Here is a 25,529-nt window from a genome sequence, read left to right on the forward strand (position 1 = left end):
GTGAGACGTCTACTCCAGCCAATCAGAAGATTCAGACACATTCAACCTTTTAGTCATTCAATTTAAGTTTACTTGCGTAGCGCTTTTCACAATAGTTATTGCTTCAAAGCAGCTTTACAAAAAGTGCACATTATCGTGTTACAATCAAATTTGAAAAAGTTAAAGCTATTAGTTACCATAACTTTATTAGTTAATAATAACTAGGCCCACACAGAATCTGCATGATTTATGCAGATTTTTAGCCCATCATTGAGTCTATTTATTTACTTTACATTTACATTATTTGATGATTTCATATATTAAGTTTTTAGTTATAATACTCATTCTGCATAAATCTGCAGATTAAAAAAAAAAAAAAAAGTCTCAGCAGAAAAAGCAAAAAATGCCTGCAGATTCTGTTTGGCCCTACGAATAACTGTAATAGTAATTAATATCTTTTAGCAGCTTTTTAACAAAGTTAGTTAGTTAGTGATATTAGGATTACCAGATTTATTAAATTTAACAAACTGTAAAGCTGGATATACACTGTGATTGTGGGTCCAATTCTGAGCTGAATTCTCTCTTCGGGCCTAATTTCAGCTTTGTTATTTGTCATGTTGTGTTTGTGCAGTGTACAGGGGAAACAAAGAGGCCACTAAACTCTCCCTATTGGCAATTGCATGATTTTCTGACATGTTAAAAAAAATGGTTTAAAAAATTTAAAACTATTTTTGTTCCACGCCAAACAAGACTTTCTCCAGAAGAAAAAAAAATACTATAGGAAAAAATTGCTTGCTCTGTTAAACATCATTTGGAAAATATGAAAAATATGAAATAAAGAAAAATAAAGAAATAAAAAAATTAAAAAATTAAAAAAATTCACAGGAGGGCTAATAATTTTGACTTCATCTGTTTAAATATACACACCTAAATAAGATTCAACATCAGTTTGCTCTCTGTTTTGCAAAACAACTACTATTTACTCTCTTTTTTTAACGTTCACTGCATTATGCAACTTGAATGCTTGAATTATACGTCACAGCACATTTCAAATGGGGAAAAATACTTCATACAGTGCTTATCCAGTTAATTATCCAGTTACTCATCCAGTTTACAGTCTTCATTAATCATGATTGATTATCTTATCCTACTTATTTTGTTCATACATGAGATGTGTTCATATTGTCAACATGTTAAAGTAAATTTCCCTGCTCTGTTAAACATTACTTGGGAAACATTATAAAAAGACAGGAGGGTTAATTACTTTGCTTTCAACTGTACATGACTATTTTGAGTGTGTGCACATTTATTCCTCTGTATCACATTTGTAAAATGATACATCAAATTGCTGGTTTCTGTGTAATATTTCATAAATAAGTCCCTGCACATGCAAACATTATATTGCTATATCATAATTAGGTCTAAAATGTCTACACGCTGTAAAAACAATACTGGGTTTCACACAATACCTTCATGTTGTGTTCTCCCAACACAAATCTATTAACTTAACCCCATTGTTTTAACAAATGTAAGTGGAGTGAACATTAAACAATGAAGTTGTCCTCCTTAAAACCCAAGAAATGTGTTGTTTCAGTTTATTTCAATTGAATAATTTAAAAAAGCAGCAATATATATATATATATATATATATTTTACTTAAGACGAACCTGTAAAATATTTTCCTGTAATATTGATAGACTGAACATGTTAGGAAATGTTTTTAAAATAGTCCAATGGCGACACCGCTGAATGATGTTTCAGACAGCGACCACACTTCATCAGTAGCATGTCTAACACTCAAATGTGGCAGGTTTTTTTTTTTTACCTCAATACCTTAATCAAATCATGTCTCTGATCCAATTTGAGTTTATGCAGTCTTTCATTTGCTTATCCATAGCACCTATCATAAACCTTGACGATGACGCCTCACACTAATTTGTATGTATTTTTAGATTCTCAGCATGGTGTCTGTCTTAAGTGATACTAAATTAAGATTCTCTGGTCTCTGCTGGGTAAAATCAAGGTTGGGCCCGAGGCGGTGAAACAGGACGCCGGAGGTAAAGTGTGTTCTGGAGGCACAAGCGACTCCCACACATTAGCCATCATACGTCACCCTGCTGTTTAAAAACAACAGGAGACACGAGAGATCACAGCTGCAGTCTGAAGCCACAAAAGTGCAAGTAGACTTAATGGGTATTAATGACCTGTGTTTTAAGGAGGACTTTATTAGGGATTTAAAAAATAGTTTACATTAGGGCTTCAAAATATCTAGTTTCAGAAGCGATATCATGTGTGCATCTGCAATTTGGAGTTTGATTATTATGGTTGATCTGCAATGAAGAATGTACAGTGTTTACATTGCCTTTCATTATTCAATAATAGGGGCAGGACGAAATAGCGATATGCATGAGGTGGCACTTCTCGTAATGGCGGATTGAACATGTATCAATGTACAGTGCATTCGAAAAGTATTTTATAGCGCTTCACTTTTTTTTGTTTTGTTACAGGCATATTTTAACATGGATTAAATGTATTTATTTCTTCAAAATTCTACACACAATACCCCATAATGACAAAAGATTTTTTGAAATTGTTGCAAATTTATTAAAACCTGAAAAATCACATGTACATCAGTATTCACAGCCTTTGCTTAATAGTTGATGCACCTTTGGCAGCAATTTCAGCCTTAAGTCTTTGAATATGATGCCACAAGCTTGGCACACCTGTCTTTGGGAATTTTTGCCCATTCCTTCTTGCAGTACCTCTCAAGCTCTATCAGGTTGGATGGGAAGCGACGGTGTACAGCCATTTTCAGATCTCTCCAGAGATGTTCATTAGTATTTAAGTCTGGGCTCTGGCTGGGCCACTTAAAGACATTCACAGAGTTGTAGTGAAGCCACTCCGTTGATATTTTGGCGGTGTGCTTCGGGTCATTGTCCTGAGGGAATATGCCCCGTCACAGCAGTCTGAGGTCAAGAGCACTCTATAACAGGTTTTCATTAAGGATGTTTCTGTTCATCTTTTCCTCAATCCTGACTAGTCCTCCAGTTCCTGCTGCTGAAAAATGTACCTGAGCTCAATTTAGAGCCTCACAGTAAAGGCTGTGAAAACTAATGTACATGTGATTTTCAGGTTTTTTATCGTTAATAAATTAGCAACAATTTAAAATGTTTTTTTTTTTTTTTCACATCATCATTGACGTGTATTGTGTGTAGAATTTTAAGAAAATAAATTAATTTAATCCATTTTAGAATAAGGCTGTAACGTTAAAAAAATGTGGAAAAAGTACACATTCACACACAAATGAATATAACTTTGAGGCGTTTTATATCTATCATTATTGAGGCAAAATATCATGATAATACCGTATCGTAATGTATTGCTGTCCCTGAATATCTAACTACTTATTTAACCTTTATCTTTGCTCTGTCTCATTTATTTATTCTTGCAATTTATTTGATTCACTCTTCTACAAGATTATTACAAAGTTAATGATTTTATTACAAATAGAGCTATTCAAGCCATCTGCTGAAATTGTATTTATATTGCAATAACATAATTGCAGCGAAATAAAATATTGCAATGTCAAATTTTTCCAATATTGTGCAGCCCTAGTTTACATAGAACTTGTTGTAACAATCTAAGTGCATGGTCAAGTCTAGAGTCAAGTTTTTTCCATTAATGATTTAATCTCGATTTAAAAATAATCCACAAACAATGGCGATCTCCTTTAAAAAATAAAGGTGGATGAGATTTGATTAACAAAAGAACTATAGAGGAAGTTATTTGATGGGTTTAAAGTTTGTAATTAATTTAATTTAAATACTCATTGACAAAAGCTGGTACTTTTTTGCTAAAACTAAAATGTAACTTTCATTTAGTCTTTCAAACTTTCAGTAACTAAATTTTGTTCTGCTATGATAAAAAAAAAGAAAACACTGCCCTCCCATTTACCGAAACTTTAGACTGGCCAATTAAGTTCATGAACCAGACATAAAGCTGAGACATCTGTACGTTTGTTGCAGCTTTTTTATTAATAGCATGGTTCAACTGTTCAAATCACTAATAAAGCCATACGAATTAAGACAGACACCTTTGGTGGCCACATCCCCCACTGTTTTTTGCAAGTCCAGCAAGGTTTGTCTTTAAATTCACCAGTGAAGCTAGAACAATCCAGACAAATATCTTTGTCTGTAATAAGAGATTTTTGAGTGTCCCATTATGAGACTTGTATTTATATGGTGATATGTCAAACACAGGCTACATCAAGTTTTTATAAGTATTTATTTTTTACTCAAATCAGTCCACAGGTCCACATCTAAAGAAGCCTACCTGATGTGCACAAATTCAGAATTGTATGCTTTAAATATATTGTTTAGACAATTTCCAACTATTAATTATTGCATAATTGGAGAATCCTGGGACCTCTGAATGTGTTATAGAGGGTTTCCATCATCCTGTGTTCATGTGCATTTTAAAGTATTGCATGGAAAACGAGTGATGAAAATTCCAGATTTCCTCCATTGGGGTTTCATTTGCTAAACATCATTTACACTCACTTGAGGTGGTTTTGGACATTATGGTCCAGTGTTAATGCAGATAATGGAGATGGAAAAACATCTGAATAAATAAACTCTGATTACGCTCATGTGACTGATCAGCTGTTTCCTTTAAGCTTATTTTGTTTTACTGTTAATTACTTGGTTACTGATACTACTGTCAGTCCCTCTAACAACACGATAGAAAAAACTCATTTACATTTAGGATTTTAAATTTTTTTTCACATTTTGCTCAAGCGGCAACATTCCGCTCTAACTAAATAACTAAAACTGCAAAATTCCACTAGTCCTGGCTCAATATTAGAGCACATTTTTATTGACCCCAATGTTAAAATGGGCAAATTTACAGCAGAAAACAGGTGTTTACAGCCTGGTACAAAAACCAATTTTGGTGTATATAGCTAATATTACACTTTATGACAACCGTGAGGGGGGTAATTTGTTTCTAACTTATCCATTATCTTCATGTTAAGTCTGCATAATTAAGGGTGTGGCTACTGGAGTGGCAGCTAGTTCTCACTGGTAGCATTACATAGTCATTAAACTCGCCATATACATTGTGTTTTTGTTTTGTTTGATGTGGTTTCACACAGTCAGTTGCCTTTTGCAATAATTTCCAACAATTATCAGATAATATCGCATGCAGTGCACTTAATTGTGCTCACAAACCATTAGCATGGCCTCCATTTCCCAGGTAAGTGAAATTACTCATACACCATCTCTATAAATGCATTTGTTTTATTTAAGATAAATTATAATTTATATTTTTTCTTTAGACTTGTAATGCACTCCAGAATCTGACAGTTTGATTAGCTGTAGGCTCTAGAACAGTCATCTAAAGCGTTGTCATACCGTGTTATGCCTTGATTTCATAAATAGCCTTGCGTTTATGTATACACAGACTATGTCTGAAGTGTTTGGAAGTAATTAGCGTTTTCCTCCAGTAGAAAAAATGTTTTAAGAACAATGTTTACACATACGGACAACAACGGTATTACAACGGTATTACAACGGTATTACAACATTGTTTTTAAAAGACTAAAGACTTTATTGATAGAGTGTACAACTGAGCACATATGGTCAGAACATAAACAAGTTGCAAGTAATAAAGTATTAAGCATTTCTTCCAAAGAAAATCCCATCTAAGCAAAATGCTAGCAGGCATCTGCAGCTCCGCTCACACTCCCCCTCTCTGCCCTTTTTTGGTTACCCCCGGTTGGTGCGATGAAGCGTGAACAAAATGGCGACAGTTGACCACAGCAACTCGTAGCTTCATTAGCGCTCTTCAGAAACATATGGGTGACGTCACCGATACTACGCCCGTATCTTTTACAGTCTACGGTTTTGCTTCATGTGAGGATAGGAATCTTCCCTAATTATTTACTACAAATCAGTCCATTTTGTATGCGAACAGCCAAAGTGGGACCACTTAAACTTAAAAACATCATCAATTAAACTTAAAAATACTTTAGGATCCAGCCCAAGCTTCCTCAACCAAAATTAGAATGACAAAATGAAATATATTTTAATTTAAAATACTACAGGAATGTTAAATCTAGATGACACTTAAGTATTTTATTTTATGGCTAAAATACAGTATTATTTCTAGATTAACACTATTTAAAATGTTAGGATTTTACCAGTTTTATACGTAACAATAGCTTACATTAATTTATGAAAAGAGAAACAAAAAAAATACTATTTTTATTCTTATTTTACCCATAATTTTCTTATTTTTAAAACCATTCAAAATATTAAAAGCAAGACTTAACTTTACCAAGTCAATATTGTATGGAAGGATTTGTAAACCTCCATCCAGCTCTAACTAGATAAATCTACACTGTACTGAACACTACATCCCATTTGTTCTCTAGAAGTATTGTTTGTTTGCTCTCTCTCTCTCTCTCTCTCTCTCTCTCTCTCTCTCTCTCTCTCTCTCTCTCTCTCTCTCTCTCTCTCTCTCTCTCTCTCTCTCTCTCTCTCTCTCTCTCTCTCTCTCTCTCTCTCTCTCTCTCTCTCTCTCTCTCTCTCTCTCTCTCTCTCTCTCTCTCTCTCTCTCTCTCTCTCTCTCTCTCTCTCTCTCTCATTCTAAAATGCGAAAATATGGCTGTTTTCGTGATTGTTTTAGAACTTCCAATTCAGTCGCCCATGGGAGAAACGACTAGGAAAAATAAACAGCAGAAAACGGTCAAACTACTTGCTCTACAAATAAATGTTTGCATGACTATACAGACCAAGTAGAATAATATAATAAGGAAATATCAGTTTGCAGCATCAAACAGCGAAACGAGTGAATGACAGCGGAAGTCTCGAGTCAAAGAGATTCAGATGGCTGTGCCCGGTCATCTGCGAAGAATAAGATGAATATATATACTGTATATATATATATATATATATATATATATATATATATATATATATATATATATATATATATATATATATATATATATATATATATTGTGGATAGCCTATTGTGTCTGCTATTCAATTCATTGTTACCCATCAAGTACTGACTGCATCAAGGTCACAGGAGAAAGCAGTGTAAAAATAAAGTAAATGCCTTCACTTACTGACACCCCGCTTCAAGACCTGTGTGTTCCTGTCACTTTATTCTTCACTCAAGTCACTTTGGCAGATTTTCAAAAATTCGGGAACGAGCGATTCAGAAATGCTTCATGCAGTAAGGAAACATGGTAGAGACTGCACTATGGAGAAAAAAAAAAAAAACAGATGAGCAAAACAAAGAAAACCTATATGAAAGTTAGAGTTGAAGACAAATTTCCCAGGTAGCAGATGGAAGGGCATCTGCTGCGTAAAACATATGCTGGAATAGTTGGTAGTTCATTCTGCTGTGGCGACCCCTGATAAATAAGGAACTAAACTGAAGAAAAATTTTTGATTGAGTTGAAGTATTTTAATTATTCTTTGGAATATTTCTAGAAAGTAGAGAAACTCTATCTTGGAGTATTTCAACACGTTTATACAACAGTTTTAATAACTAAAATATTTTGTCTTTGCCATGATGACCATAAACCGTATTTTATGTGTTATTTTGCAAAATACTAGTAATAAGCACTTTTAGTGCATTTTAAAGGTTAACTAGTCAGGTTAGTTTAGTTCAGTCCGATCTCACTAGGAAACTTAGATTTAGAAGGAAAAGTGGATTTAACTCATGTGAATCAAGTCGCATGAAAATGTACAATTTTTAGAAGGAGGCGTGACTCAAAGTCCGTGCATGAGATATCATTGTTTAAAGAGCACCTATGATGAAACTCAAGTTTTGTAAGCTGTCTTGACAGAACTGTGTGTAGGTAGTGTGTCCACAGTCATATTGGAGTGATAGAAACACAGTCTTTTTTTTTTTTTTTTTTTAAATGATCTGATGTCAAAATAGGATCCAAATCCCTCCCATTTTGAGGTGCACTGCAACGTGGCATAGGAGTGCGGTTTCTCCGCCCACTGAATTAACTGACAGTGGCATATTACATGTCTCCATAGTAACGCATATAATCATATATAAGCAAGACAGGGAACAACAGGGATTAAAGATCTGTTCAACTTTCTGGGATCATCTGCATCTCAAGAATGAGTTTTACAAGTTTTTAACGTTTTTAACACAGTGCATGTTTGTAATAAATACAGTAACATTAATAATTCATCATCACAGCCGCATGTCAGTACAGTTATAAAAGTAGACGATTCAATCTAGAGGTCTGCATTCATGTGGCTGTACCACTGGAGCCGCGGAACCCAACCACATTTCTGCGGCACGGGAATAAATTTCCGAATAAAGCGCGCGAGCGGTCGGTAACGAGTTTAAATTGACGGAAGCGGGCGGTTCAACAATATCGCTCCCGGCTCCCAACTCCCGAGCGAGCACGCGTATGTATGTGTGTGAAAGAGACAGCATGATGCTGCGTTTAGCTTGTTTGTTGCTGTCTATGTGTGCGTGCGAATGAGAGAGCTTTGTGCTCTCTCTCTCTCTGTGTGTGTGTGTGTGTGTGTGTGTGTGTGTGAATGAAAGAGAGAGAGAGACATTGTCTGTGTGTGTGTCACCTGCTTGTGCGTGTATGTGTGTTTATACAGACAGCGCATCATAGGCTGTCTGTACTCTGTATAGCTGGGTGGTTTTCAGTTTTGTTCTCCCCCCGTCCGTTAGTGCGAACGGGCGCAGCGGGTAGAAAACGGGGCGGGTTGGGCAGCGGGACAACAAAAGCTGAAAATAAGCGGGAGGGGTCAGGTTCGGGCTAAAACCTGGCGGGTGCGGGTGGGAGCGGGATTCAAAATTTTGTCTAGCACAGATCTCTAGTTCAATCCTGATTTGTGGACGTTAAATTAGGTTTATTTTGTACATTAACATAACGGATATCCATACAGCAGTGGATATTAATGTGTATCCTGTCACATTTGCCGAGCAAAAAAGTGTAAAGCTAACTGTGTGTGTGTGTGTGTGTATGTGCGAACTTTATAACGACATTGTGTGTGACTCATTGCAAAAAGGCTTGAATTAACTCCACAACAAATGTTTCAAATAACTTTGGGAAAGTTCTCGTGGGACGCAAGAGGTGAAGGCTACACCCATCAGAGACATCTCTATGGCTCTGGCACGCATGTGGGAATGGTGGGTGGAGAAAACTAGCTCATTTGCATTAAAGGCACAGCCAACAAAAACAACTAAAATGTCCTAAAAGCTCAATTTTCCCAGATTTAAAACGGTCTAATAATTATTCTGATGGGTGTTTTGAGCCGAAACTTTACAGACACATTCTGGAGACACAAAAGACTTATTTTAAATCTTAAAAAAGGAGTTATATAGGTGCAACAGGGGTTTGTTATGAGGTGCCGTATAGGATTTAAATCAAACTTTGCTTATGAACACATACATAAAACACATGTATATACACCTATAAATTACTCGCATATACACCTATACTACTGGATGTTCAAAACAACATAGATGAAACTTGTGTATATACATATAAACTTGACGCATGAATACACCCACATACACACGCACATACATATAAACTCGATCCTCAAATAAACACCCACATTAACACACGCACATACATTTAAACTTGCTGCATGCAAACAAACCTATACACACTTGCATATACATATAAATGCGATTCTCGCATAAATACCCACATTTACATGCAAATACATATAAACTCGCAGCATGCAAACACACCTATACATAATCACATATACATATAAACACGGTCTATGCATATACACCCTCAACAACACGCACACATACACAAACTCACTGCATGCAAACACACCTATAACATCTCGCGCAAACATACAAAAAATAAATAAATAAATAAAATTCACAAACGTTTATCACGAATCTTGTTTATTGCAAAGCTTATGAAATAGAAATAATGTGATTAATAGAGAGATTAAATATGTTAAATTATGAACATATGTTATATAAAATATTAGTTTATATAAATAGACTATTCAAAATAAAAAATATTTTTATTTAAAACCTTTTCATTTAATAAGGTAATTACATACACAAATATAAATGGACAGATAGAACCCTTAAAGGACGTTCAAAAAGCAACCAGAATTATAAATATAAATATATACTCAAACTAAACTCCTATTTTCTATTGCAAATGTTAATGTAGCCTACAGTCTTCTTGTTTTGTTTTTTAAATTTTTATAATTATACCAACTTATACAGCAAGTTTTTATGCAGTGGATGCCCTTCAAGCCACAACCCATCTCTGGGAAACATTCACACACACACTCATACACTACGGACAATTTAGCCTACCCAATTCACCTGTACCGCATGTCTTTAGACTGTGGGGGAAACCAGAGCACCCGGAGGAAACCCACGCGAAGGTAGGGAGAACATGCAATCTCCACACAGAAACGCCAACTGAGCCGAGGTTCGAACCAGCGACCCATTTATTTATTTAATTATTTTATTTTTTGGGCTGTTTGCAGTGCCACGTATGTTTTAGGTCTATATTATAAAAGGAAATGCATAAATGGTGAAATAACTTTATGATGTAAAAGATGCCATAAGGATAATATATTTCTCCTGAATAAAAAGAAGAAATAAATTGAAGTAATAGATGAATGATGTGTATGGTAAAGGGGAGGGGAAAATAATAAGCTTCATCCCGCTCTATTTCGACCATGATGAAATGTATTTTGTTTAAAGAATTGTTCAAGATAAAATAAATCAAATTAAAAATCAAATCCATTTGGGGCAATTCATTCTGACATGGTATGGTGCTTCACATATAACATAAATGGCACGCAAAACATTAATAATAATTAAATAAATAAATAAATAAATAAATAAATAAATAAATAAAAATAATAATAAACTATCGATCATACTAGTGTGCTTGAAAACCTTAAAATCTTCAGTGTTCTTTTTACCACCTCAAAATTAACAAATTACAGAACACAGCTGGAAACCAAAGTAAATATCATGTGATCGGGCCATGATGCCCAGAGAGAATGGCAGATGTGGGCTGAGCCAGATCAGCCTGTGTATTACAGGCTTCAAAAGCGCAGATGTCCTGTTGAGCTGGCGATGAAAATATTCATTCAATAAATCACTTGTAAAAACATAAAAATATAACACTGCCATTGGGTAAAATGTATTTTTCATTGAAAAATGCTTTCAAACATATTTTAATCGAAAATGTCCAATAATAATGTATGTTACACAACCTGAACCTTTTCATTGTGAAAGCAACAGCTCATTTACAGTACGTGAAGTTTATTCATAAACTAATTTCGAGAGGATCACGTGCTTATGATTTATCACGTCCAGTCTCGCATTTGCTAATCACTAATCTTCCAATCATATGAGCCCTAAGGCACCATAAATAGTCTAAGTTTTCAGTTCACTTTATCTTCGTTTGGAAGAAGCAGCTTCACCGTAGCTAGCTCCGTTGAAGAACCAACTCTAAACCAGCATGGACAACTAAAGCAGCAACAAGCTACAATCTTCAGGATCTTCATTTGGAAGAACGCTCTGCTCTGCTCATCAACTACAAAAGCTACAAGTGCTACAAGCTACAAAAGCTTCAAGCTACAATCTACAATATACAATCTAAAAGCTTCAATCTACAAGCTACAATATACAAGCTACAGCAACAACAACAACAACTACTATTGCTACCATTTCAAACAACTACAACTCCAACAATTTCATCAACAGCTTAAACAACAACACCAAAACCTTCCACTTCAAAGAGCCTCCACAACGCATCTGCTGTGTCTTCAACCTTATTTCCCAGCAAGATATAAGCCAAACTCCAAAGCTATTGCAATAAAACGAACCCTCACCTTCTCCTAGCAGTACACATGCTATCCATCGTTTAACAGATTGTTTGCTGGAACGTGTTCAGCAGAGCAGCAGCTCCAGCCACAAACAATGTTGAATTTGATCAACAAAATGGCCGCCAGGCTTTTTGCACCTTTTGCATGGCCTGACTGAAACTCCTTAAGCCAATAGCTGTAAAGATAAGCGTCTCCATCCAATGAGCTAAAAGACTGGAGATGGTCCCGCCCTCTCTCTTGACTCTGTTGCAAAGACCTTATGAATGAATAGGCCAGACACGCTTGTAAATTTAGTTAAAAAAAAAAAAAATAAATAAAAAAAAAAAAAAAATAATAATAATAATAATAATAAAATAAAAAATAAAATTCCATTTGACATTTAACTTCTGAAAAGATTATTACCCAACCAGTAAATATTAACAAGCTATTGAAAAACATTATGCCATCAAGCACAGAAGTCCAATTGTAATACGCCAGCGACTCATGTGTTGATTTACAAGCGTCATATAAGATTATATAGCAAGTCAGTCGGATGTGAAAACGGCAAAGAAACAAACTTCCCACTTGACTGTTATAAATACAAATTTAAACTTCACTATCACTTCACATGCTCAGTCTTCAAGGGGTACCAGTTTTCCAGGACCACCAGACTAGCCATATCCCATGTCCTCAGCTCTCCATTCATCTGTCATCCCGTTAGGAGACGAACACCCACCCCTACCATCCTTGCACATCGTATCAATGAAGTCATCGGACCATGCATTATCAAAAGCGCTTCCATTTACAGCCGCCCATGCCCTTATTAAGATGCCTCGCATGGATATAAACTAAAACAATTTTCATGTCTGCCATACTTGTATTATTTTGCAAAGATTTAATTTCTGATTCTCTTTGTTTTTTCTATTTTAGAGATCATGACTGCTGGCTCCAGAAGCTGACCCTCATCCAACCTATTACACTCCACATCCTCTTCACAAAGGATACATTCCATTTTTCACTTTATCCAATCTGTCCTAACCTGCAGTCTGCAACCTCCGAACCTGAAACCGTCGATTATCTTATTAAAAAGAAATCGACAACAACTTCATGATTGGAACTCCAAGGCTCCTCCTTTTAATATCTCGCGCATTAGCCCCATTGGTGTCGCTACTCAAAAATGTTCTGGCAAAAACGCCTTGTAGTCGACCTTTCGTCCCAACACAATTGCTCCTTTCCTAGCATTAACAGCACTATCCCATTGGACGAATATTTAATTAACTACCACGACATTGATCAAGAGATCTCTCTCATAAAGATAGCCAGTCGTAACACCTGGCTAGCCAAAGAAGACATTTCCCCTACCTTTAAAATCATGCCAATCCACCCAGACTTCTGGCACCTTTTGGCATTTATTGGCGAAATCAATTCTATTTTTCGGATGCAAAAGCAGCCCAAAAAATATTTGACATGATGTCAGAAGCTTTATGCTGGATTCTGTCTAATATTTACGAAATACCATACCTCATTCACCTTCTAGACGATTTTCTTATTTCCCCCCCCCGTCATCTCCTCCAGCCAAACACCTAGCGATCACCCAGCAGGTTTTCGCTGATCTCGGAAGGACCCAGTACTTCAATCGAATTTCTGGGTATTAATCTAGACTCGCATAAATTCCAAGCATCCCTTCCTAAAGAGAAAATCAATCGAATAATTTCTCTATCCCAAATTTTTCTTGAAAAACAGATGTGCACACAACGAGAACTCCTACCAATTCTCGGCCATCTAAATTTCGCTATGCGCATTATTCCTTTCATTTCCCACCTCCTTCAATTATCCACCACAGTTCATGGTTTAGAAGAAACAATTTTTCTCTCCAAACCCAGTCGCGATGAACTTTGCTTATGGATCACTTTCCTTAAGCAATGGAACGGCTGTTCCTTTTTCTACAGCGACTTGATTGCATCCCCTATTGACATCAACACATACACAGACGCTGCCCCTCCAATAGGTTACAGTGGCTAATATAAAGGACACTGGTTTGTCTCAACATGGCCAACCCAATTGTAATTCCATTCCAAAGACCAATGTTTTTCAGCCCTCTTCAAATTCTACCCTATCATCGCAGCAGCCATCCTGTGGGGGGACGAATGGTCTACATCTAGCATTCTCTTTCACTGCGATAACGAAGCTACAGTGCATTGCATTAACAAAGGGCGCTCCCACTCCCAATCGCTTATGCCATTTTTAAGACACCTTATCTGGCTAAAAAATCTTATCTGCTAAAAAACAATTTATCATGATTGCTGAACATGTACCTGGTTGCAAAAACCAAATCGCTGACTCTCTCTCTCATTTCTCTTTGCAGATATTCTGGCAACTAGCCCCGAAAGCAGACCCTCACCCAACGCCGGTCCCTCCTTATTCAGTAACGATATTTCCATAAACCACCCACTTCATAATCTTCATCAAACTTCTCTATCTCTTATCCTACAAGCAATAGCTCCCAGAACCCTCAATGCATACCTCACAGCATGGAATTCGTTCAAACAATTCCATACCATGCTAGACAACCCATTACACTCAAAATCCTTACCTCATGCATCTACACCCTCTGTAAAGGTTACATTTCCTCCCATACAGCCCGCACCTTAGATGCTATGTTCAATCTAGCATTTTTTGGGGGGTTTCTTAAATGTTCTGAATTAACAGTTACATCCAAATTTAACCCTCTACTCCACCCCACCATCTCAGATCTAGCTTTGCAAGACAGGGAAACTATCTCTTTCCTTATCAAACAAAGCAAAACAGATTAATTCCAGAGAGGACACTCTATCCTCATTTTCAATATTCCTTCACCTACACGCCCATTCCAAACCCTCTTAGCCTAGAATATCTCAAGAGGCTAACCCACTGGCCCCGCTTTTTACTGATGACGCTAACCGTCCAGTATCTCGATTCTGGTTTCAAAAACACCTTAAAGAAATCTTTCGCCTATCAGGTTTTTTCCCAGAGCCCTTTTCCAGCCACTCATTCAGGATTGGCGCAGCCACTACAACGGGCTCTCACACCATCAGATCCAGACCCTTGGTCGCTGGTCTTCTGAAGTTTTCAAATCTTATATACGTCTCAGTAAATACCACCTCAAGAAAGCCTAACAGGCTTTAACCAACCCCCAAGCACCTCCTCACACGGCTCCAACTCAAAAAGGTGTCTAACAGAGCCTCGACTCTTGCAAGAGTCATCCAAACCAAACCCCGCAGAAGCCCAATTGTCCACCCATGGCACCCTTACATGTTTGCCAAGGACTCCCTCAAGGGCCATTGCAGTTAGCATCTTCTGCAATCACCAATAGCTATTTACAGATGCAGACGTTTGTATCCACATGTTCTTTGCGCATTTACTGCGTTTGTACATATGTATTATATTTGTGCTTGTTCCCTTCTTCCAACTTTTCCAAATCTTTTATCCTTATAACCCTACTTTTCAGCCTCTCGTTCCTTTCTTCTCTACACTCCACTCCCAACTAATCTATTTTACACTCTACCTCTAATGATCTTGTTTCTCCTGTCTAGACTCTTCAGACACCCGAAGGGGCCCCCTTGAGCTCCAACTCTCGCAGGATTCGGCCATAGCGGCCACAGTCCTTTCTTCTTCACGATGTTACCTATTCTTTTTCCGCCTAGACTCTTTCTCCAAGCTCCAAACCCCGCAGGGGTCCGCTCAAGCTAAAACTTCTTCACTCTACTCAACTACCTCTCTTCTCCTTATGACTCACCCTCTAGCTCTGACCCCCACAGGGGTCGCTCCGAGCCCCAATCTCTCGCAAGAGTTATCCAAATCCTCTTTCCCACTCACTGATATCTATCTCCTCCTATCCGCAATCTACCCTCAAGCTCTGACCTCCACAAAGGTCGCTCAGAGCTCCAACTCTCACAAGAGTTACTCTCTTCCACTCACTGCTACCTATCTCCCCCTATCTACACTCTACCCCCAAGCTCTGACCTCCACAGAGGTCGCTTCAAGCTCCAACTCTCGCAAGAGTTACTCTCTTCCACTCATTGCTTCTCCCAGCTACACTCTACCCTCAAGCTCAAACCTCCGCAGAGGTCACTCCTATCTACACCCTACCCTCAAGCTCAAACCTCCGCAGAGGTCACTCCTATCTACACCCTACCCTCAAGCTCAAACCTCCGCAGAGGTCACTCCTATCTACACCCTACCTTCAAGCTCAAACCTCCGCAGAGGTCGCTCCTAGCTACACTCTACCCTCAAGCTCAAACCTCCGCAGAGGTCACTCCTATCTACACTCTACCCTCAAGCTCAAACCTCCGCAGAGGTCACTCCTATCTACACCCTACCCTCAAGCTCAAACCTCCGCAGAGGTCACTCCTATCTACACCCTACCTTCAAGCTCAAACCTCCGCAGAGGTCGCTCCTATCTACACCCTACCCTCAAGCTCAAACCTCCGCAGAGGTCACTCCTATCTACACCCTACCTTCAAGCTCAAACCTCCGCAGAGGTCGCTCCTATCTACACCCTACCCTCAAGCTCTAACCTCCGCAGAGGTCACTCCTATCTACACCCTACCCTCAAGCTCAAACCTCCGCAGAGGTCACTCCTATATACACCCTACCTTCAAGCTCAAACCTCCGCAGAGGTCGCTCCTATCTACACCCTATCCTCAAGCTCAAACCTCCGCAGAGGTCACTCCTATCTACACCCTACCTTCAAGCTCAAACCTCCGCAGAGGTCGCTCCTATCTACACCCTACCCTCAAGCTCTAACCTCCGCAGAGGTCACTCCTATCTACACCCTACCCTCAAGCTCTAACCTCCGCAGAGGCCGCTCTAAACTCAAACTCTCACAAAGCTCCATCTTTCGTAAGAGCTACTCTCCTCCACTCTCTGCTCCATACCTTCACTCTACTCTGGCCCCCGCAGGGGTCACTTAGAGCTCCAACTCCCACAAGATTCACTCAAAGTTCTCTTTCCACTGCTTCAAACCACCTATTCTCCCCTTCTTCTTAACCCCGAAAACCATGAACCCCGCAGGGGTTCCTTCAAACTCTAACTCCAGCAAGAGTTATCAGAATCCTCTTTTCACCCTTATTATTCCTATCTAATTAATGCCCATGCATTTAACCTCTTTCCTTCTATTATATCCAGCAGCCGGATATAGCTCTAAATTTCCTGCCTTTTGGGGGGTTTTTTCTTCGAATACGCGGCTGCTGTCCCGAGCGATTAATTTCTGCATTTTGGGGAGTTCTGAGATCCACCGAGCTCAGGCTCCCTTCTTGCTCTGCCAACGGGAGGAAGCCCCGGGCTCGAGGAGCCCTTGAGCTCGGGGCTCTCTCCCGGGACAGCATGCCAAATAAGCTTTGTAAATCATCAGCTAAGTGTGAACTCTTGAAGTGAAGTTTATTCATAAACTAATTTCGAGAGGATCACGTGCTTATGATTTATCACGTCCAGTCTCGCATTTGCTAATCACTAATCTTCCAATCATATGAGCCCTAAGGCACCATAAATAGTCTAAGTTTTCAGTTCACTTTATCTTCGTTTGGAAGAAACCCCCCTCCTCCCCTATTCTCCTCCTTTACCTGTAATTGGGCGGCACGGCGGTCCAGTGGTTAGCACTGTGAACCACACAGCAAGAATACTGCCGGTCCTAGTTCGATAGGACCGGTGAGTGTTTCTGTGGGGAGTTTGTATGTCCTTCCCGTGTCCGCGTGGGTTTTCCCCGGGCTCTCCGGTTTCCTCCCACCATCCAAAGACATTCAACATACTTAACAATCAAGCTGGTCTAATTCCTTACGTTCCCTTAGCTACAGCGGCAGGGGAGTTCTGAGATCCACCGAGCTCAGGCTCCCTTCTTGCTCTGCCAACGGGAGGAAGCCCCGGGCTCGAGGAGCCCTTGAGCTCGGGGCTCTCTCCCGGGACAGCATGCCAAATAAGCTTTGTAAATCATCAGCTAAGTGTGAACTCTTGAAATATAAACTGGTTCAAGCATGTCTCCTTGTGTGAAAAGAGTTTAAAAGTGAAGCTCGATGTTTCACTTTACCTAAAATAATTCCAAGAGTTCACACTTAGCTGATGATCAATTATAAGCAAGTTTGGCATGCTGTCCTGGGAGAGAGCCCTGAGCCCAAAAGGTCCTTGAGCTCTGGGCTCCCTCTCGTTTGCAGGGCGAGAAGGGAGCTTAGAGCTCAGGTAGATCTCGACCCCCTTAATAAGAGCTGATGACTAAGGCCCTGTTTACACTAATGCGTTTTAGTTTGAAAACGCATAAGTTTTGCTACGGTTACGGCATCAGTCCACACTACGCCGGAGTTCTCGAGTGCCGAAAACGGAGCGTTTCGAAAACGCTGGAGAGGCCGTTTTCATTCTGAAACGCTGCTGCTCCGTCTCAGTGTGGATGATGGAAAACGGAGACATCTGAAAACGGAGGCGGGGCTGCAGACATTCGCCTCTCTGATTGGGTCTTTTCCTCAATATTAAGTAGCCTAACACACACAGTTCAGTCCTGCATCTTCTACGTGTAAGTTAAGACTTCGCAAGTTTGATCAAGGCTGGAGTCTCTTCTTTTCAGTTTGATATGGAAAACAGACTACCGAGGAAACGGGTAAATCTTTAAAGGGAACAGTGTACTTTATAACTTCATTCACATCACCCTGGCTATGTTGTTTCACCTTCTCAACAATAAAATGTAAACATGATATAAGGAACTGCCTATTTCATTTTAATATTAACATTTTAATAGACAGCAGAAATGTTGAGGCGTCGTGCTGCATATATGATTGTCATCTTCACTGTGTGGATGTTTATAACAAAACGGAGCCGATAACAACGGCCTCCTTTCAATTTCAGTGAAAATACGAAACCCTCTCTTTTGCTGAATATCAGTTTTAATAATTGATAATGGCCATTATAAAAGTATAACATACAATAAGTTTATACATTATAGGAAATAAAGGCAAGCGATCAGTCAATATACAGTACAGAATGTACGTGCTTACATTAATCATTAACTTATCTTTGCGCTCAGCCAAAACACGTTACCTGAGAACAAGTAATAGATTCCAATGACCAAAGTCAGGGAATATGTCGTTAGATACAGACAACAAGATGAATGAAATATCCTGTTTAATAAATATAGTGAGATTAGATCCAGCGGGAGATGCTTGATGAGAAGTCCGACTAGACAGACCCCATCTGGGTAGATTGTCTGCAGCGCTTGCCTGAGTGTGTGTGTGTGTGGTCACGTGATGTGCGTTTTCAGCGTTTTTGTGTGGACGGAGAGCTGTTCAGAAACGCTGGGTAAAACGTGAGTGTGGACGCGGATCGTTTTCATTCTAAAACGCCGTTTTAAAAATAAAACGCACTAGTGTAAACGGGGCCTAAAATGAATGCTATGAAGAGATATGCTGCAGCATGAGAGTTTGACTGTAGTGCTAAATTTAGATTGATCAATTCACTTGTAGTGCATGTTTTTGGAATGTGGGAGGAAACCGGAGAACCCACGGAAAACCCACACGAGCACGGGAAGAACATGCAAACTATGCACAGAAACGACCGCCGGCCTGTTAAAGGACTAGAACCGGTGACGTTTTTGCTGTGAGGCAATAGTGCTAACCACTGGGCCACCGTGCCACCCTATGAAGGGAAAGGTGGAGAAGTAGGGGTGGAAGGGGGGATTGTTCAAATCAAAGATGCCTGTAGTGAGAAAGCCTGGCTCTTTATAGTGGGTTAGGACTGGCCTTATTGGTGGATCATACGCAGCTAATGTGGAACCAGCCGTGTTCAATCAGAATCACGTGATCCTCTCGAAATTAGTTTATAAATAAACTTCACTAAGTAAATGAGAAAAAAAAAATCAACTTCAACTTTTTATAAGTTAACTTAACAGTTCCAATTTAAAACAGGACTACTTGCTTATTCTTAAAAGAATAAAGGAAAACAAGGGGGATACCGTGGGTACGGAACGTATTCAGACTCCCTTAAATGTTTCACTCTGTTATTTTGCAGCCGTTATAAAGACAGAAAAAACACAGAACTGTTTACGTTTTGTGCAGATTTATTAAAAAAGAAAAACCCAAATATCACATGGTCCTAGATATTCAGACCCTTTGCTGTGACACTTGTATATTTAACTTGAGCTGCTGTCCATATCTTCTGATCATCCGTGAGATGGTTCTACACCTTCATTTGAGTCCAGCTGTGTCTGATTATACTGATTGGACTTGATTAGCAACGCCACACACCTTTCTAAGACCTTACAGCTCACAATGCATGTCAGAGCAAATAAGAATCATGAGGTCAAAGGAACTGCCTGAAGAGCACAGAGATAGAATTGTGGCAAGGCACAGATCTGGCCAAGGTTACAAAACAATTCTGCAGCACTTAAGGTTCCTAAGAGCACAGTGGTCTCCATAATCCTTAAATGAAAGTTGTTTAGGATGACCAGAACTCCTCCTAGAGCTGGTCATCTGGCCAAACTAAGCTGTCGGTTGAGAAGAGCCTTGTTGAGAGAGGTAAAGAAAAGCTCAAAGATCTACAGAAATGCAGTCAGGAGAGGTGAAAAAGATGTAGAAAGTCAGCCATCACTGCAGCCCTCCACCACTCAGGGTTTTATAGCAGAGTGGCCCGACACATGAAAGCCCATGAAACGCATGGAGTTGCTAAAAAAAATAACACCTGAATGACTTCTGGTAAGAAAATAAAATTCTCTGCTCTGATGAGACAATTATAAAACTTTTTGGCCTTAATTCTAAGCGGTATGTGTGTAGAAAAACAGGCACCGCTCATCACCTGCACAATACAGTCCCAACAGTGAATCATAGTGGTGGCAGCATCATGCTGTGGAGTTGTTTTTCAGCAGGAGGGACAGAACGACTGGTTGAAATCAAGGGAAAGATAAATACAGCCAAGTACAGGGATATCCTGGACGAAAGCCTTCTCCAGAGTGCTTAGGACCACAGGCTGTCCCAAATGTTTACCCTCAGACAAGACAACGACCATAAGCACACAGCTAAAATAACGAAGAAGTGGCATCGCATATCAATGACTCTTCTTAAATGGCCAAGACAGAGCCCTGACTTAAACCAAAGTGAGCATCTCTGAAGAGACCTAAAAATGGCTGCCCACAAACGTTTACCATTCAATCATAGTGGTGGCAGCATCATGCTGTGGGGTTGTTTTTCAGCGGCAGGGACAGAACGACTGGTTGACATCCAGGGAAAGATGAATACAGCCAAGTACAGGGATATCCTGGATGAAAACCTTCTCCTGAGTGCTTAGGACCACAGGCTGTGCCAAATGTTTACCTTCCATCAAGACAAGGACCATAAGAACACAGCTAAAATAACTAAGGAGTGGCATCATGACTTAATGAGTGTTCTTGAATGGCCAGGCAGAGCCCTGACTTAAACCCAATTGAGCATCTCTGGAGAGACCTAAATATGGCTGTCCACCAACGCTTACCATCCAACCTGACAGAACTGGAAAGGATCTGCAAGGAGTAATGGCAGAGGATCCCCAAATCCAGGTGTGAAAAACTTGTTGCATCTTTCCCATTAACACTCATGGCTAAATTAGATGCTTCTAATAAATCAGGGGTGTCCAAACTTGGTCCTGAAGGGCCGGTGTCCTGCTAAATTTAGCCCCAACTTGCCTCAAAACACCTGCTAGTAAGTTTCTAGTATATCTGGTCAAAGCTTGATTAACTGGTTCAGGTGTGTTTGATTAAGGTTTGAGTTAAACTCTCCAGGACACCGACCCTCAAGGACCGAGTTTGGACACCCCTGTACTAAATTCTGAGCAAACAGTCCGAATACTTAGGACCATGTGATATTTCAGTTTTTCTTTTTTAATAAATCTGCAAAAATGTCAACAATTCTGTGTTTTTAGGACAATATGGGACATATAAAAAATGTTTTAGCAAATGGCTGCACTATAAGGGCCTACTTATACTATGCTATCTGAACCGTGCTCATGTCAGTTTCCCGGATCGTTTGAGAAGTGTGAGTGCGCTGAATCGGGCTCAGGCAAGTGCGGCTCACTTGGGCTTTGGCGCAGTACGCTTGTGTGTGAGTGCAAAACGTGCCAAAGCCCAAAACTGAAAGCGAGACTTGACTTTTAAGGGGCTGTTTCATATGGATTTATTACTCATTCTTACAGTTTAGCGAACGCAGACTGCCGTAGTTTATTAAAGACGCAAACTCCTCACTGCACGACAGCTGCATACCTTCAGCAAACCTCCTAATTCCTGCAGCACGAGGGCTTTATGATTGTTTATGAGCATCAAAAGTGGCTGTTCGGCGAAATATCTGACTGCGAGTCACTGCATCCCCAACGATACAGCTGAAGAAATCCCCACTGTGCTGAGCGAGAGCGGTTCTGACCATCAGCGCATCATCGATGACGTAAGCGTGCCCAGGCCCGATTGTAATGTGAGCGGTCCATCAGGGGAGACAAGAGAGGGGACAATCCTGCTTTGGCCTAGTTCGAGGCACCTGTACATAGTGTGAGTACAGCCTAACAAAGAGTGAAAAATTTAAGAGGGTTTGAATACTTTCCGTTCCCACTGTAAATATAATAACGAACGCCTTTTAAGCACTTTCACAGTAAAAAGCAAGTAGTTACGTTACTTAAAGGAGAAGTTCACCAAAAAGTGAAAATTACCCCATTATTTACCCACCCTCAAGCCATGACTTGGTTTTAAAGTTTATTTTACAAAATAATAAAAAAACAAATATTTGAATGCATGGCCTCTTAGGACATAAGATTTCACAGTGCATCTCTACTGATTTAATCTAAAATCGAATGAGTTAAAGCTCATCTGGCAGACAAGGTTCGCATGTTCATCCAAATGCTGGAGACAGAAACATTTGACAATCTCAGTACCTCAATCTCCCCAATCCTCAGTTCACTTTCCTGCCAGCAGCGGCTCCTATGACTGATTCAAAGATCCATTAGCTGAAATACTGCAGCTCTGAGCTCCTCTGAGAGAAACAGTTCTTCCAATGACTTCTGACTCAAGCCTGGGGCAAAAGGCCCCATCACAGGTGAATTCTGGGTAGTGTGGAGCAGGAGGTCCCGTTCAGAGATCACTCAGCTACATGATATGGGAGGTTAAAGATAAAATTCAGCTCTAAGCTCAAAACTGAAGAGAAACACTGTTAAAATCAAAAGCCTTTCTTTTAACTTCAACCCTTTATCTAAAAGAATTAAAGTGCTTTGTGCCTTTTTAATTAGGACAAAAACACTTTGCTTTGACTGTTCAATATAATTCTTTTGATAATAAAATGAAAACTATTCCTTGAACATTATTTATATTACAAGTGCAACAACATTAAAATGATTATATTATTAAAGAACATTGTGATTCCCTTTTAACACTTAAAAAAGCAATTAACATTTTTGCACAATAAATACATTATTTTGTAAAAAAAAAAAAAAAAAGATAAAAGGAATTATTGTAATTATTTTACAATTTAAATGTAAAACGCATATTTCAATTCAATTTCAGTTAGACATTAGAATGCAAAGCTTTGACCCAATGGGATTTATGGGGTTAACTAAAAAACATTAAGTTGAATTCCTTTTAGATTTAGTGGCAAATGTTTTAATAAACGAATCCAGGAAGGACATGGGTGAAAAAATTAAACTCAAGGTCATTTGCACTTTTCTCATATAAATGTCAAGGAAAATCCAATATTAAATATCACCCACAAGCAAAAATTTTAGCACTAATACAGATTTTAATGAGAATACACTTACATCTAACAAAGACTGCATTTGTGGATGTTGGAGAGGTGTAGTCAATTTAAAACAAAAAAAAGTTTGGTTTATGTGAAATTACAACGCATGCAACAAGAAATAAAACTAAATAGCACACCTCACCATACTATTTAAAATGTAAGCATTAAGCTTGTTTTACTGCAATAATGTTAGAATAATAAAAAAATGTTGGATTGTTTTCAGCTCCTGATGTATTAGCTAAATCTTGAAGAGCACCTATTTTACATGTTTTACAAGATCTAAGATAAGTCTTTGGTGTTATTATAGTTATTATAGTTATATAATAACTATAATAACAACTAATTATAACAATAAAAATATTATAAGTTATTATAGCCTCCTAAATCTGCCCATTTTGGTGTCTTGAGTAGTGTCACTGTTTTTGTAGCCTGTTGCTTTAAATGCAAATGAGCTGCTTCTCCCCGCCCATCGTTCCCACATGCGTATGTGCTTCACATCATGCTTTACCTCAGATAAACAGCTGTCAGTGACAGAGACCGACTTGGATGAAGATGAAATACAGCTCATTAGTCAAAATACCATGTAAATTTATTTCATGTATTTGTGGTGGAGTTTATTCAAGCCTTTCTGAAATGATGAGTCTCACACAAATTCTGTACACACAAACACATTGTCTATGCTCAGCCCACATCTGTCTATGTCCATGCAGCTGTGGTGATTGTAGCGGTTAAGAATTATCAGACTCCCTAGTTTTTCGCGATTCCGCAATCGTTGAATCCAACGCAAAATCAACAAAAAGTTGTGTTTTTGCAATCCTGCAAATAATCACTAAAAAAATTAAATAATCTTATAAAACATTAAATTCCAAGCCACATAATTAAATTATATTTGTTTCACTTTACATTGAATTGTTTTACATTACTTATAGACGTTGCATATGCAGCGCACGTGATGTATTTGAGTGCCGCTCGTGATGTATTTGAATGCATCTCATATACGCCCTCACAAACATATACATACAAAATTGTCTGCAAATTTCTGGGATTTAACGCCTCAAAAGTCGTTTTTAAATCACAAAAAAATAATAATAATTTTAAAAAAAAATCACAAAAAAATTGTGAAAAACTAGGGGGTCTAGAGATTTTACTGTCTTTATTACAAACATGCTGTGTTGTAAAAACATTTAAACTTCTAAAACTTTTGCAAAAATCAGAGAACTGGAACAATTTTTTAAATCCCAGTTTCTTTGCAAAATAAATGGTCTCTGGACATGTGTATGCATTTTATTACAGAAACATGGAGCCTATCAATCAATTCAGTGGGCAGGAAAAACCGCACTCCTATGTCACATTGTGGTGGGCCTCAAAATCACTAGGGGTTTGGGTTCCATTTTAACGTCAGTACATTTAGAAAAAGAGACTTGTGTTTATATCACTCCAACATGACAGTGGACACACTATACCTACATGCAGTTCTGCCCAAACAGCTTACAAAAATTGATTTTCATCATAGGTGCCCTTTAAAGTCTTTCTTATTGTGCATCATTTACTCATAGCAAGCTAATGGTATAAGCGCAGTTAGATTATTGTGGTCATATACCAGAAACGTCACCTGTCTTTCAATTGTTTTCTATACATTGCAGTCAGATGCTGAATTGATCATTTTCACATGTCTTCACACCATTAGGGAACTCCCCTTGGCAGTAAAAAAAAAAAAAAAAACTTTCTTCCACTGGCCGCCAAGTCACAGTCTGAGTCATTTGTCTTTTTTAGCCCCACAAAATTGATAATTGTTGCGCAATAAGGTATAGTGTTACAAACCGACATGATGTAGCAACCAGATAGAAGAAAAACATATGGATTTGTGTCGAATGGTAGCAACTAATTAGCAGGTTAAGTGAAATTAAAATGCAAATTAAATGAAAACTCA

General features: G+C 38.7%; 1 long non-coding RNA gene across 1 annotated transcript; it reads right to left on the reverse strand.

Moving 5' to 3' along the window:
* Positions 1-1,629: 1,629 nt before the first annotated feature.
* Positions 1,630-5,727, reverse strand: LOC141376713 (uncharacterized). Its single transcript, XR_012387709.1, has 2 exons — positions 3,168-5,727; positions 1,630-2,623 (listed from the first exon to the last, which is right to left on the reverse strand). It is a non-coding gene; the product is annotated as an uncharacterized lncRNA (long non-coding RNA).
* Between the last annotated feature and the right edge of the window lie 19,802 nt (positions 5,728-25,529).

Source organism: Danio rerio, chromosome 12 (genome assembly GCF_049306965.1).
Source record: "Danio rerio strain Tuebingen ecotype United States chromosome 12, GRCz12tu, whole genome shotgun sequence".
Classification (NCBI taxonomy): domain Eukaryota; kingdom Metazoa; phylum Chordata; class Actinopteri; order Cypriniformes; family Danionidae; genus Danio; species Danio rerio.